Genomic DNA, 17,640 nt, shown 5'->3' on the forward strand with positions numbered 1-17,640 from the left:
TTTTTCAAGCTAATATGCTAGATTTTTTTCAAGAAAACTATTCAGATGAATTAGCAACTGCATCAAATTAACTAGATGTGCCAAATGGCATTGTCTTGTTTTTAACCTTCTCAAGCTCTTATGTTGAAAAGTGGTGCTTGAGCCACCATTAATGCTGAACCTTATATTTATTACCAATTATTAGAATAGGTATTTATTTTAAAAAAACTGATGTACTGCATTAATCACACATCCCCCAAGAAATGTACTGTATATACCTTTGTTCTTGCCCTACACATCCTTTACAGTTCATACATTAAATACATTTGTTGATAGACAAAGTATACTATGAAATTAAAATCCATACTGGTTCTATAATGTATAGTATGTACAGTATTGCATTAATAGTCAGTACTGTCCATATATAGTTTCAATTCTCATTATAATTAAGACCCAACTCAATAGAAGCTGAGCAAGTGTGATAGTGAGGTTTTCAAGCCCATGCTGTAGATTTTCCAAAACTAAAGGCAAATGAGCCACTCCAAATTGCCCATAGTCAAACATGTACAGATCCAGCCTTCAGAATGCTCTAGGGATGCTGCAGTAGTTCCCAGACCAGCAGATGAGGGAGTAGTTCCCAGACCAGCGGATGAGTGCAACTGCGCTGGGCAGATTGCGGTAGACCGCAGAATTTTAGACATTTTCAGTTATGTGAATGCGCTACTTTGTCAAACGTACAGATCCAGCCTTCAGAATGCTCGAGGGATGCTGCAGTAGTTCGCAGACCAGCAGATGAGTGAGTTGTTCGCAGACCAGCAGATGAGTGAGACCTAGGCAGAGTGCGGTAGACCGCAGGATTTTCAGTTACGTGAATGCGCTACTTTGTAAAACCGCCAGGCGGAGCTGTGAAACCACTGACTGTGGTGTGTGGAGAATTTGGGCTCTCACTAAAAATGCCCGGTTTCAAATCCCGCTCAATTATGGAATTTAAATTGTACATTTTTAAGACTTTTATTGATTTTAAACTGTTATTATAGTGGAGTTTGTGAACGTGATGTGCCTCTTTCATGTTTACATCCACATAGAGAAAATTCAAAGGTAAATAACGGTTTTGTAATGTAATACATACCTGTGCCTAATGTACACGCAGTAGTGATAGCTAAATATGAAAACGTACACAACAGTATCCCACCCTCTTCATACATATTTTATTCATTAAAGTCTTTAACATGGTGACTTACTGTACGGTTCATTATGGTTTTAACATGCTTATTCAGGCATTATATACAGTTTATATACTGCTCATAAAAAGTTACTGTATAATGTTTTATCCTTTTTTAAGAATACCTAGTAAGAACACCACTTGCTGTTATTGCAAAAAAAAGTTGCACTGATTTAATACCACTTGATAGTAAAATTAGTATGGAATCTAATACTAATAGAAACTAAATACTAGTTTTGGATTTAAGTGGTTGTTTTGGAAACATTTTAACATTCGTTTTTTTAACAAAAACTTTTATTGTCCTTATTTTATTGGCAACGGACAATGGAACGCTCATGGACTATAAAGTAGCATGCTGCACCCAGGCAGCTCAAAGCCCGATCGGCACATTACTTACGTTTTCTTGTTTCCTAAATAGTCGGATATATCAAATTAGCCCACTATTATAGTGTGTTGTGAACGTGATGTGCCTCTTAATGCAGGTTTACATCTGCATTAAGAACATCTTATATATATCATATCTTTTGTATTAATATACATTTCAGGAAAGAGTAATTGAACTTTAAATTTGGATTAAGAAAAATATTTCACATATACTGTATTGCTGTAGTGGCTTTGAAACCATATGGCCTCATAATGTATATACAGTATATTTATACAGTTTACACCATACTGCCGTTCATAGACGTATGCACTACTGTTACAGTATATCTGTGTATCTGACTTGCCGTGATTGACGTGTGGGTTAAAGCAGGAAATACAGAGGTAGCTTCACAAATTAAAGAGAGGTCTGGAACATCCTGTCTCAAAAATAGGCATTTTAATCAACAAAGGTTGTGAAAAAAGTAAGAAATCACCCTGAACAAAATACAATTTCAAACTAGAAGCAGTTAGAAATTATTCATTAATAATAAATTCATATTGTTAATAAGTATCAGATACGTTATTATAGTTCGGTTTTAGCTGTCTTTTTAATACCGTTCTGTTATTCTCAATTCTAATTATAATATATGAGATTTTATTTTAAGGCTTGTTGTAAAGGCTTGTCTTTGAATCCCCCACTTGAATTAATAAGGTATTTTGAATTGACTTGAATTAAACCGGTTGAACTGTTTATTACTCGCAATGTTGACAGTCAGTTCATTCATTCATGAATTGACCATTCATGTTGTTGATCTAATTTAACTTTGAACACGTTGTGGTATTTAGAAATACTTCAAAAATCTATATTTTAGTATTTTTTAAAAGAAATGTGTATTTGTTAAAGGAGAACTTGCTGTGAGCAGGATTAGAACCCCAGCTTCCAGAATGCAAATCACGCACTGAAGCCATTATGCCAACAAAGCACTCACCAATTTAGGCTATAGCTGAAAAGGTCAGGCAAAATGTTTCCAAGTAATAACGAGTGAATGATTCATATTTTTTTTTACAAAAAAAAGTGGACTACGGTAATACTTTGAGCTATATAAATATATTTAGATCCTTAAATTAATATTCTTTAGTATTAAGTATTCTTTAGATATGCGATTCCATATTATAATTCCTATTAAGCAGATTATAAAAAGTATGCGTTTTTTTAACTGCGATAACGAGCGCAAGTACTCATAGCTTTTCAGAAAGTAAATAAACTTAAAATAGTCAAAACTTTCCCAAAATAACCACAGTAAGTGACTGAGTGAAAGACTTTGATGCTTAAATTGTTTATGTTTATTAAGAAACTTGAATACTGTTGTGTATTTTTTAAACTACCACAACCAGCCATATACAGTTTGATGATATATATTCCTAAATTAATATGGTTTATGACGGTCAGAGACGTTATGCTCCTCTTATTTTTATGCTCAGCTACCGTACCAAAATGTCCCTTTAGTTGTAAAATGCCATATTAATATTCAGTATTAAGCAGATTTAAACATGCACAGTAAAGAGATTAAATGAAGCAATCGTTACACTAACAACCAGTGCACTATGAGTGCCGCCCGTCGGTCATTTTGGCCAAACAATCACGTACTTTGGTATTCTGTGGCATTCTGCAGATAATTTCCCGCAGGACGGGGTTTTACCACGCATTTTGAATGGCTACAGTACATCAGTAAATAGAATGAGGATGAGACTCATTGAAATATAGCAGCAACATGAAATAGATTAAGAGAGTTGATCCTCGGGGCTCATATCATCTCATGACATGTAAAGTCATGATACTTACAATTGTTTTGATTAATATTGGTGCTTCAGGAGCCTGTCCTTCTCTATCACACAATCCAATTCCTCTCCATCCATCACTTAGCTACAAGTAATGTAGCCGTTTGTTAGTTTTTGGCTCCAGTTCAATGCAATTTCTTGTGCTTTATAATACAAGAAGTAAGACTAAAGCTAGATACACATTTTATACGTTAAACTGTACTGTATATATAGTCGAATGCTACTGTAGGGTTTCTTTCCAAGTGTCTTGATATTATAGTATTTGAATATATTATGTATAGAAAAATGACACTAGTCTTTCAATTTTGGAATGCTCAGAATATCAATTATACAAGCCCAAAAGATTTAAAAGGGAAAATAGACAGAACTTTTTTGGTCATGTGGACAAGATCAAACTGAAGAGATGCTCCCGTTTTGTCTGGAAACTGACTTATGCTTATAAAACTCACAGAGCCAGGCAGTTGTGGCTATGCAATAGCAAGATAATCTGTGGTTGCTATTAGGAGCTTATTTAATTTATTCATTATTTGGGGGATTTTAAAGTCTTTTTCATTTTTATCCTTGTGTTTTTCCAATTTCCTTTCTTCAACTGACAGAGTCAGTTCCTCAGTCTTTAATTTAATCTATTTTCAAATTTTATTCTTCCATTTAAGGAGGCAAGGAGGAATACTTATTAATGAATAACAAGACATTCATTAAGGAAGCAGAAACTGTAATGTGTAAATCATAACAGATATAAAACAGACTTGAAAAATCTAGGTAAGTTTTTTGTGGCTGAGGTAAATCATTTTGTTCATAGCCCTTCAAGAAACTACACAGTAATTGGAATTCATACAGTGTTTCATCTATTGTTTCTTGCTGACTACAGAGTACATCAATTCCTGTCATTACTTTATTGCATACTGATAAGGCAGTTTATATTGCAGTGGCAAAAAAGTCACAAAACCCAAACAGTGGAAAGAAAACCTGCTATTTCCTAAATTTCTTCTTTTCGCATAAGGATTTAAAACTAAAATTTGTAGCTACAGTATATTTTGATACAATTGTTTTGCAGTGTACTCTCGTATTAGTTACTACACACGAGTTGTCATAATTTATGCTGGAACGTACAGAATAATCTTCTATATCCAAGAAACAAAAATTGCTGTGTAGAAATCTACTTCTTGAATCTTGAATATAACATGTAACATGTGATTGTCTAAACTAAGGACAACATGTACCAGCTGATTCATACTTATTATATTAATGTTTGTTGTTTTAAAATTAAAGTGGAAATAAAAAATAATATCCTAATATATTGTACTAATTAGTACAATACAGATAAGAATTCATTTATATATACTATTTATGATCATTTCAAACTGCTGATGTAATTTTAGCTGTTCTAATTGATAAATATTTTACTTTATCAGCAAATAGGTTAAACAGTTTAACATTTTAGTAAAAACATTTTAAATAACATATATTTCCCTAATTTTTTTGTTTATCACAATAATTCATTATTAGAAACAACCTATGAAAACCTTCCATACAAGCAGAGAATTCTAGATGGTTTAGTAATCAGAACTGCACATCTCTTCACCAGCATCATGGCTTTTCTTTTACATTTTTTCCTATTTTTACATCCGTCTTTATTAATAATACATTTGACTTGGAGACTTTAGTATAAAGCAGCAGCAGTGTGGAGCAGTGGTGAGGCCCTGGGCCCAATTCATCGGGTGCTAGCTGCATGAAGTTTTTATGTTCTCCCTATGTCTGTGTGGGCTTCTATTGATTGCTCCTGTCCCCCCCCCCAGTCTGAAAGATATAAGTTATAAGTTAATTGGCTTCTGGGAAATTTGACCCTGTTGTGTATGTACATTTGTGCCTATGTGTACCCTGCGATGGACTGGTATTGATAAAGCAATTAGAAAAAAGATGGAAGGACTTTAGGACAAACAGACAAAAACTCCATTCTATTTAAGTTTTACAATATTTATCCTACACAGCATTTATGAAAATTATTTTTTTTTCTTTGATACATTAAGAACCATGACATCCTGAACTGTGGCACTCTTACCAAAATGTCTAATAACGGAGTAAGCAATTCACCGGAGCTTTATATTCACTGAGTGAATACCATTTAAAATTATCTCTGTTGCTTTCTAAATTCCATAGCTACCAACTCTATTCATCTGAAAATCTCAAGGGAATAAAGCTTAATTAATTTACCAGAACTGCCCATTTTTCAAAATTATCTATTAGCTGTATACAGTTTTGTTTTCTAATATAAGTCAATAGTCAATATACAAAACAGTACAGTGTAATGCATTATCCATTATCTCTCAGAACACTTAGCACATTAAGTAAGAAACTGATTTTGAAAAGAAGTACTGTATATTTATACTGTTATCCCTGTCCGCAATTATCCACGGGGCAATTGGCTGTTGTCCCCATGTTCTGCGAGTGCATCATGGCCCTTCTTGGTAGAGCCTCGTGTGTGATCAACCAGGACATGCCCCGATGTCTGCTCAGTAGGTCAGGGTGGCTGACCGTTTTCTAGACTCTGTTATAGTTCTAATCTGCCAAGCCCCAAATCTGACACACTTGGTCCCCGTTTTGCATCATGAGTTCTAATTTTTTACATTTAGCAAGGTGTCCAGCCTCTTTTTTTTTTAAAGTTACATTTCCTAAAAAAAATATAATAAAATACGGGTACAAAAGGTGAAACGCAACTGGAATTGTTAGGGGGATTTCCATGGCTTTTCGTGTCTTAAGATAAAAATGAGACATAAAATTAAGCCTTTGCTGTGCCCCAAATTAAAAAAAAAAATATTCAGTTAGTCTTAAACCTTACTGGGGTACAGAGAGTAGTACTCCTGTCTCACTAAACCATGGAAGTTTATGAAAAGATTGTCTAGGAACTGCTTTTATAGGGAGCTAGAGTCTCCAGGTGCAGCAAATGCAGTGATTTCCTTGTGAGAATCCAAAGAATGTGGTTCTCCTAAATGAGATGACCCTATCCTGTGTGTCCAACCCCTGCTTTGCTACAGTGACTTAACAGCTTCAATATAAATATTTGAATTATAACATGGAACTTCCTAGCTTTTTACAACTTCATAATCCACAGATTTTTTAAACATACCAAACACCAAGAACTGGATTTCTGTTTGTTAGAATTGGGATCATTAAGAAATTATCAAAAGCAAGTCATACAGGAACATACTGTAGCTCTTTATCCATAGATATGTCCTAATTAAATGATTTAAATGTCACATAATAACCACAGCAAAACTGATAGAAAATAAATGAAAAAAACAAACTCTTGTTGTCTTTTGATAAAAGGCATTTGCAGCACCCCCTCCCAAAATCATGACTCTCTCACCTTTATAAACCAAATGTGAGATTTGGCTGAGAAATCAGTCATGATCATTTTGAATCAACAAAGTTAACAATGTCTGCTGTTCTACTTGAATTGTATTGAAAATATGTCCTTAAGTCTTTAAAACTTATTTATTTCAAAATGTTTTAAAGGCACTTGGTATTCTTTTACTAGTGGCTTGTTTCTTTTTAAGGCCTTTAGCTAAAAGGATTGTGTGATTTCTAATTCGATTACAACAAATACAATTCAGTAATGTATTCTATTGTAGCGGCAAGGCTTATTAATAATACAGGAATTAAGTTTGCTGCTCCCTTGCCAGTCCCCCTCTCCCTCATCTCAGTGGTGCTGGACACAGAGAGGCCATTCCATTTGGTTCAGATTTAAGGTATTTTTCTAGCTGATAGAGATTCCTAATAAGGAACAACTCCCAAGGCTGAGATTCTCCAGCCACCCTAATAAATGGCCATCTCTGGCACCTTACTGTCTGGCAGATTCCAAGGGAGAGTGTCATCCCAGGTTATTTACAACCCTAATATGAGAGAGCATTGTTACTCATCCTCCACCTCGATCAGCCAATCAGGAACTGGTAGGGCAGGGTAACCCTACATGGGTCTCGAATGCCCACGGAACATTTAACCAATGAACGACCGTAGTTCCTCCAGATAAAAGAGGCAGCACAGTGCCCAGAAGGTGCCCCTCCAGGACATTCTCAGACTCAGCTTGGACAATCACTTGACTGCCAGTGTGTCCAAGTGGCAGGACTTTACTTTGTTCTAAGAGTCAAGAACAGAGATCGCCTGCGTGTAACCAAAGGGTCCGCCCGAGGTTAGTACCCCACTGAGAACGCTCACCTGGTCAACGTGTGAACTACGGTCAGAATTGTCGACTAATGAATCTCATGATTCAGGACTAGCGCTACATTGGGAACGAACCGAGTGTGACTTGTTTGGACCTTGGACATTTGCACAAGCTCTTGCTAGTTCAGCCAAGGCTAACTAGCCAGTCTTCAGAGAGCCCACTGCCAGCATGCCACAGCAGGAATCTCTTCCTCCTTCTCCCACACCTCACGCCGAACCAGGATTGCCTGGCACCGGGCCAGAGGACGCTGATTGGACGCAGCAACAGCCCATCACTGTTATCTTGTGTCCGCGGGAGATCTGAATCCACACAGATTGGATGAGTATTCAACATTCTGCATTAAAGCTCAAGAATTCAATTGTTACCTCAACCCTAGTTGATATCAATTTAATTCCTATGAGTGATGTACTTGCTTTGGAGTATCTAGTGTAGAAGTTGTAATCAAAGTTCATTAACGAAAAGGTATAAATGAATGGTATACTGAATGTATGCATCTCTTGGTTTTTAACTCTTCATTATTGAATATATACCTTTTGTATTCTGCTAACCTTCACTCTTAAGATGTGTTGTGTTTATATGCACATTTTGTATATTAATAAATGTATTCTCGTGTATAAGTATCCATGTGTGTGCGCTGCTGAGTCATTCCGCAAGATCGGTTTTCTAATAGCCATCAAAGAATCATATTGTGACTTCTATAATTAATAATTGTCCCAGTAAATGCACAAAACCCCTAAACTATTTACATATATAATTGCAGTACGTCTCTTCAAGCTTTGTATATCTGGACACTGCAATTTTTGTCCATTCTTTGCAAAATTGCCCAAACTCCCTCATGTTGGATGGGGACCACCATCAATAAATAGCAATTTTCAGCTACTGCCGGCTGTGGATACACTACGGAAGCGCATTGCTGCCGCCAAGGTAAAAAAAAAGATTGCCCCTGTATATACATAATTAATTATCTCGTAATTATGAGATAGCAATGCTGACGTCAGTGTATGTATAACCTGTTACTTTGTGCACTGAACGCATGTACTGTAGAAGCTACGGTGAACTTGGCTGAAACTATCGGTTTAATGATTGTGTCCAGTGCTGCAGCATTTGTACAGATTTCGACTGGGGTTTAGTCATAATGAAATCTTGCAATTTTTAGCAAATATGAATAGAATCAGTACAAGCATGAGGACCAGTTTTGTGAGATTTAGAGATCAAAGCAATGATGGCTCCGTTATGAACAGTTACACGTGCAATCACTCCCACTGCTTAAAAGTATAAGTCCGCACATAGCGATATAGGTATTGTAATGGATACGGCCGACATTACAGGTTGTGCGAACTAATTCCACACTGAAAAGTAAAAAGACAAAAATGGTTTGCCTGTGGAGGCTTCTAGAGGTCGTCTACACACACTTCAAGAAAGCTTCCAGGAATTTTTTTTGTTTATTTTTCTTTTCACTTCTGGGTGTGAAATTCACTTCTACTTGTTCTGTGTACAGTCTATCTGCACAAAGATAAATATTGTAGTGCATACAGCCGACATTACAGGTTGTGCAAGCCGGTTTGCCAGTGCTGTGACGTCACCACCCTTCCCACGAATAGCAGGGTCATCGGCTGCCCGAGCTGTGGGAAGTTCTCCCTTTAGCTCAACTGGCTGGTTCCCTGTCGACTGATGCCATAGCCCCGGGTTTAAGCCACAGCGGTGGAGGGCCTACCTGATGTCAGAGTGGCAAGGTCTCAAAAACCTATGAGAACCCGCTACAGTATTAAAGGAATAAGTTAAAGGTTTATTCCATGCTGAGAAGAAAAGAAACACAATGTTTTGGCTGTGAGGGCTTTTTTTTTCTTTCAGCATGGAATAAACTTAATTTGTTCCTTTGCAGCCTACTCATGCTGACGTAGCTACCTGCTTGATATAGGTATTATATGACAATTATGCTATCGTGTGAGCACATAAAGTACACGAGAATTACGAAATCATAATTACGAGATAATTTTCTCGTAATTACGAGTTAATTTGCTATCTCTTAATTACAAGATAATTTTCTCTGAATTATGAGATATGTTTCTCGTAATTACAAGATAAGGGTGAGGATTTATTTTTTTCCTTGGTGGAAGCAATGCGCTTCCATAATAAACCATGGGAGAACAAGAGATGGGAGTTGAAAGGAAGTGGGAGCAGGAGAGAAGGAGTATCAACACTCGGGTAGTGTATGGTAATGATATGATCCTTTTGTACAGATGTGGTAATGGTATGATCCAGTTTGGTTAATCTTCTCCTAAATCCTAGGTCTTTTACAGACCAGCAGGTTTTCCACAACTTTTTCTCTATACATTGCTGTATTCATTTAGTCTTCTATCTTCACGTCTTTCAGGCCCCGATGCAGCAAAGTTAAGCATGATAGGATGATGTTATCAGGATGATGCATGGTTTTATACTTACACTATTGTAAGTTTTTTTCAACAATGGCTTTCATTTTGCTACTTTGATTTGTGAAGCACTTTTGTCAATTGTTGTTGCACGCACATTTTCTCTCATCTCGGCCATGGAAGACTTTTAAATCCTTTTAAGTTGACTAGAGCTCTTATCACCTGTATAATCTGTATTTGAGGTTGCCCTGTGCTACAGATTTATAGTGCTCCATTGCTTTAAAATGGCCTTTGCTGTGCTTTGGGGGATATCCAATGCCTTAGACAATTGCTTATACCCTTCTCCTGATTGGTGCTTTCAATACACATTGCTTTAAATGTTCCTTTGTCTTCACAATGCAGTTTTGTTTTTTGGGGAGCTGTACTAATCAATTATTGGACTTCCCAGAGATAGGTGTATCTAACCTGACCTGATGTGAACCCCTTAATTTTACATAGGTGGACTCCATTCAATTAATCTACACCTTAATCTAAGTCACATGAACCACCTAGTCATGAAATGCAGGGATTTTACTGTATATCATTCTGTTAATAATAATTAGTAAAGATTCAAAAGTCATAGCTTCAGAGAGGAGAGTTAACCAGTTTCCAATGGGCTATTTGATCAATAAAAAGATATGATAGACCTAAATGTGGTTCACATTTGTACAGCTGTATTTAGTACCATATACTGTTTTTTAAGTTTGTAAAATTAATAATTGTTCTTGTTTTATGTTTTATTGACGAACAGTTAAAATAGTTTAGGTTTCTCTGAATTTTAAAGTGCTTATTTGACAAATTTACCCATTTTTGAAAATGTCTGTCATTAAATGCATCTTGGAACACGTCTTAGAAAGTAAAGAAAAGTACATTATGCATCACTGCTTCACACTGCTTCAGAAACCTTTGCTGTTCTACAATGTACAGTATATAGTTTATATCTCATTCTCTTTCTGAGCTTTAGATTTTGAAAGGCAATTGTCTAATCACAATTCTATTTCAAAACAAATAGACTTAGTGATTCTTCAAAATGTCAGCTTAGCCCAGAAACAGATAACTGATACAACTGGTTACCATGGCAACATTTGTATATTAGTACTTCCTGAGTTTGTACCAAGTATCTGATGAGACAGCTTAGACATACAGTAGACTGTGCAATATATATATATATGTTCTGACAAAAACAAATTAAGTCTCAATTTGTTATTATAAGAAAAAAATAACATTTAAAATTGAGAGCTTTATTATTTTCTAATAATATTATAATTAATTTTGTTAAAATCTGTAATAGTTTCTCTTTAGCCAAATGAGTTCTGCCAATAAATCACACCAATTTGAATCATACCTTTTCTGTAGTTTAATTGATTTGTCCAAACTACTGAAATATGATTTGCATCATTGATGTAGCATTCTCTAGGGTTTTACAAACCCATTTAAAAGTAGAAACTGTCATGGATTCCAAACATAAATATCTTGATACTTTTACAGCCTATGAAGTTAACACATTTCTACCGATTACATCTAGGAAGGACCATTGATCTAACCCTCAAACCTAGTCTAATAATGAATTTGGTTGTGAATATATATATATAATAAACAGAATAAATGAATTTGCCATGTAGTTGGTCACAGCTTTAAACTCAAGTTTGAAAAAGCCCAGCAATTTCACTACTATAGCTGTTTGATTTTCAAGTATTGGTGCTACAGTTTTCCAGCTATGAAATTGTATTCACTTCACTGAATGCATTTTGAAGTAACTACTAGGGTCAGTCTTACATACTCCCTTTAAAAATTTGAAAATTACATCTCCTGTCTTTTACTGAAATTGAAACATGTTTTTATGTGTCTTCACAACTCATCCTTTTAAGCTGTGGAATAATTGGTCTTCTTTGGACTTTCTCCAAGACATCTGCAATATTCCTTTCATGATATAGAGATCACAAAGGCTGAATATTATTTTGTGTCCTGTTCTAAAACACCCTTGTATTATGTGTCTTACCTAAGTACTGCCTATAATTGAAAAATATGATTGAAGCATTTGTCCTATTGCGTACTCTCTAACTCAGTGTCATCCATGATAAACAGTATGTATGCCTTACATTAAAAAGATATTTGATTTTATTTGCCACATTTCTGTCCATTTCTATATAATATCTTACATTGTTTTTTTTATGCAGTAGACTAGGCACTTATATATACTTAAAACATTTTCATCTCATATTCATAGATGATGAGTAAAGTAGACTGAAGCCAAGAGAGGCTAGAAACATGAACTTCTGTAGACCCAAGCTATTTGAGATACAGAAATAGGGATTACATACTGTATAGACTGCTTCAATCTACATTTCTGAATCAGGTTAAGATAAAATATTGTTCTTCATAGTTTTCAAATGATCCTGTTAATATACCAAATCATATCAATTACAATCATTTTAACATTATTGTTATTATTTCTATGTACAGTATATCCTATATTATTTAATTAAAAAATGGATATATCAGATTATTTTTGTGTCTGGCAGAATTATGAACACTGTTTATTGTGCAATTGATTATATAGCAAGATTAGCCCTTGGGCCTCATTCTTTGTGGTATTCATTCTGCCAAGCAACCCTTGAGATTAGCTTGCTTGGCTTGTTAATGAGGTTAAAGTTGGAACCGAGATGATAAATCCAAAACGTTGAGCTCTATTGATTACTAGAGGTAGCTTTAAATTGCCGTCCTTGATAATTCAATGGATATATTTGAGTATTAATTAGAAAATAAGTGTTATTAACTTAAGTGGGATGTGATGATGTGTGGGAAAATATAAGTAGCATTGAGAGCTTTGTGTTCTCACAGAATTTTTTCTTGTAAGAACCATTACTAAATTTGAACCACCACAAAACCCATACAAATAAAAAAATGTTTGTGTTTGTCATAGCAAATTACATTAAAATGGATCCGATTTTCTAGCATGTATATCTCACTACATTTAAGGCAAAATGTATTTGAATTAAAAAAGTGAATATTTACAATTACAATTTTAAAAGAAAAAATGTTTCCAGAAAGGAAGATGGCTCTGAATCTTAACTCTTACATTGACGAATGTGAATAATTACAGAAACTTTAGTAGACATGTAAGGCCGTACCTACAGTGCAGTGAGCACATACTGTATTTATCTTTTGTTCTGTATGTCTTAAATGATAGGATGTTATGCTGAAACATGCTCACATAATTTTTCAATTGTCTTTATGTATGGGTCCGATTTGAACATGTGGTTATTGAGAAATTTTAATAAATCTGTTTGCATGGGTATAAAAAAGTGAAGAACTTCTTCAACCAAAGAGGTATTTTAGATTTTGTATAATCTTTTTTTCTTTTGTGAACAGTAGTTATCCCAGTTGGTAGTGAACATCAAAAATTAATTGAGAGAAAAAAAACATTAGTCTTCATTTCAACTTTTTAAACTCTCCCCTTCTTTGGTTCTGTGTTGTAGATTCATTACTTATTTTAATGTCCATGTTCTAAGTGAAGCTACATGTTTTGTTTTTTGGGAGGGAAGGATATAAAGCATTATCATAAATGAAATCTTCCAGCAGTCACCCACTTCAGCAGCCCAACAGGTGTAATCATTTCAGAGCACTGATAGTATTCAATTTTATCAACTAAATTTACAATATAATCTGGTACATTTTTTTGCTAGACATGACTTCATTGTAAGGATATTCTACAGAGGTTTTTGCTTACAAAAACAATGTATTTGAATGTGAATGTGGCTGTAAGCTCTTTTAGGGTCTACTGGTACATCTTATTTTGTACTCTCTACAGAGCTAGGTCTTTGAAGAAGTCTGGTGGTACATCATTCTGTAAAGAGTTATGACTTCAAAGTCATAATGTCTGGTTTTCAACATCTTCATAAGAATAATGATGGATCTATATACAGTAAGCACCATTGAATAGTACTACTAGATTTTGACATGTGTTGCTAAAAATTAGTGTTGAATTTCTGTACTAAATCAGACTTAAGAGAAGAGTCTTAAAACATTTCTACATTAGTAATGCAGTGTATGCAGTGGAATTTGCTGTGTGCACAGTGTATAATACCAAATTCAGTTTAATAATAAATGACAAATGCATTCTAGAAGCTGTGCTGTTTTTACTGTGGACAATACCTTTATCTTTAGCAGTTTGGTTTTGTATTATATTAATTTGCTCAAAACCATTGTTGCAACTCAAAACAGACTTATTGTTTTTATTTTATTTGTCAAGACAGGAACAAGAATCTGAACCACATCCTTGAGGCTTTTCTGTTTACAACACTAAGCAGTATAAGATCTGTTACACTGCAGCAGGGTACTGCAGACAACAGCCGAAAACTACAGGCTAGATCCTTCTGTATAGTGGCTGTGTGCTTCAGGCAGCTGTGGAGACTTATTAGCCAGAAGCCCAAATGCTTAAGCTCAAGGGTCTTTGGATATTTCCGAAAGGAATTAAGAGGAGCTCAGCTGAAGCTCTTCAATGACACCGAAGGCACAGTGAGGAAAGTGATGGTTGAGATGCTGTAGTCACAGCGATGGTTGAGACACAGTGAAAAGAAAGTGGGGTCGGCTCTGGAAAACCAGTTGCTGTTTAGAGGCTTGACAGGCTGGAAGCATTATGAGGTTTCTTGGTTCAGAGGAAAAAGTCCACCTCAGAAACTTCTGTGGAGTAGTTTAGGCCTTTCATCCACATTAATTGATTGGTATTTATACTGCAAGCAAGGAAGTACAGGGAAAATACTTCCACTATGTTTCAGGAAAGAATCATGACATCAGCCAGTGTATTTACCTGCCATATAGATAATGCATCATTTTAACATCACATAGCATTTGCATATCAAGCAGGTCAGAAATGTACCTCACCTGCAGATTACTTCACTCCCTGATGAGGTATTAGTCCTACTAAAGTCCTTCAAACTGTCTTAATGCATGTTTAGTTGAAGGCTGTTAAAGCATAAGTCATAGATGCCAATAAAACACGTGCCGTTCTGCTGCAGAAAGAGTTAAACATAGCAGCATCATTAACTAAAGCACTTTTCTGATCTTTTAAGTAGGTAATTGTTTTCTGAACTAAACATATATTGTATAGAACTATATTGCCAGTGATTCACAGTGTCATTAAATATACATCTGTCATTGATAACAGAGCTTCTTCACCTACTGTATGTCCTTAGCTTTGTCTATATGTCATTTGTTTTAATTTAAAAAGGAAACAGCATTTATTAAGCCTTAAGTGATCCTGAGAATATGAATATGAAAAGCAAAGGGAAATTTCCAGAAATACATTTACATTTTACTCGTGTGATTCAAGCCATTCTTCTGAGCATCTTCACGTGTCAAAACAATATTTGTAAACATGCAAACAAGATGTCTTGTAAATAAGTTAGGTCAAGATATGTAACATATATATATAGTGTCTTTTGTTTGAGAAATAATAGTATAATATAAACATGTCATATGAGGAAAAATATCTGTTTTCATTAGCCACTTAGTTTAATGTGGAGCTGCAGAGAAACTGAACTACAACAAGGAGTCAAAGGACACATCTGGGATGCAATGCTAATCTTTGGACTGTGGAAGGAAACTGAAGAAAAAAAAAAGATGCTGACCAGACTCCATTCAGAAGACACCCCAGGGTGAAAACAAATTGAAGATGCTAGAGCAGTGTGGCAGCAAGATGGTAGAAAAATGGAATGTTGCTGATGGGTTTTTTAATTTTTTTCATTTTAGTGGTGGCACACAGAATTCACAAGTCTTACATTTAGTCTTTTTGGTTAAAAAGTAACATATCTTTCTGCAGATACTAGTGTATAGAAAATAAAAAAACTACAGCTCATGATCCAGCTTCCAGCTCTTGTAGCTATTGTTTTCTTTGTTTCTATTAACATTATATATTTCATGTTACAGCACAGAGCAAAGGATTTCAACATTGTTAACAATATGTTATTAAAAAGCACTTTTAAATTTAAAGTTGTCTTAAAAATTATATTATTTAGTTGGATTTCATATACAGGTCAAAGATAATATTTATGTAATGCATATATTCAATAGATGTTTGCATAAATCTTATTGTGCTATTAGTCTTTCCTCTAACAAAAAATATTTGCACATATACAAATATACAAATTAGCATTGTTTTTTTCATTCTGGAAAGTGAACATGAAGGAATGCTTATCATACATTTTCTTAATTTCTTTCACTGTTTAAAATGATAGTGTTCTTTGATTATATATTGTATGTAAATATTCTATGTAATTTCATTTTTTATCAGTCTTCTGAGGTGTAGCTAACAATAAAAGTAATTAACTGATAGCTAGTTTGTAAGCATCTTTCATTTATTTAAATTCATTAATTCAATTCTCTTTACTTGAGGCAGTGCTTGGGGCAATGTTGGTGAAGTATCACTCATGCCTGTTAGCTACCACCCTTGGTGACATTTCCCATATGAAGCCAATGTTTAAAGCTTCTGTCTCTGTTGTCCATTGCCACGTTCATTTTTGTCTGCCTCTTTTTTATTTGCTTTGTTCAAAATATTTCTCTGGATAATTCACGAAACAACATTCTCTGCTAGTTACAGACATCTACACCATTTTAATCTCACCTGAAATGCAATGGTTTTCAATCTTTCTATTCCATTTACAATTCTTCCTTTTTGATGCCAAAAAGTCTTTGGGTTCTGCAGGGGCATTAGAGGCATTTTATTTGAAAGGTTTCCAAATTCTTTTTGATGGAAGTTTTTGCTGTTTCCTAGCACTCTGAACAATATAACAGGACGTATAGGATATTCAATTTGGAGTTTCTTAACTTCGTCACCATGCTTAAGTTATAAACTATAAGCCATGCTTAAGTCATATCTCTCTATTATTGCCGTTTGTTGACACCTTGATGCCATAGGATATGTTTCAGAGATGGAAGTGTTATACATTACCAGCATCATAAAAATGCTGCTTGAGCAGAATGGCCAAAGTGTACATTTCAGTTCACTTAGCATTTAGCATTGTTCTCTGATGTCAGCATCTGTAGTTGAATAATGAATCTTATCAGCTGCCAGCCAGTGAATTTGTTGGTTGAAATTTATTTGCACTCTCACCTTTGCTAACTAATTACTGTAGCTGTTCTTATTGTATTTTAAATATAACTCACAATGATGTCACCAATGCCTGTCATATTTAGCCCTTGAGGTTTATAAAGAATGTGGATTTATCTTTCTGCATAACGTTTTCCTAGCAGCTGAATTATGTACTGGTACAAGCACATGATGACACAAGCATGGTCTGATCCATTGATATACTGCATCTATAAATCTGAATTGCTTAATCACCAAGTGAATTGTAGGAAACATTTGTTTTACTATCTAATATGTAATCTTTGACTCTCCAGTCTGTTTGGCTTTAAAATAGTTAATTGTGCTGAGGATCTCATCCAGCCATTTCCTGAAAAAAGCTGTTGTGCATTTTTCACTTTCTTATTAAAAAGAAATCTACAGGATGTAAACTGTTCATGTGTTTGTAATCCTTTCTGATCAAGACTAAAAATATTATTTTGTGAATTATGGTGTTAAATTGTATTGTACAATTTGTTTTTACATA

This window comes from Lepisosteus oculatus, chromosome 6 (genome assembly GCF_040954835.1).
Source record: "Lepisosteus oculatus isolate fLepOcu1 chromosome 6, fLepOcu1.hap2, whole genome shotgun sequence".
Lineage (NCBI taxonomy): Eukaryota > Metazoa > Chordata > Actinopteri > Semionotiformes > Lepisosteidae > Lepisosteus > Lepisosteus oculatus.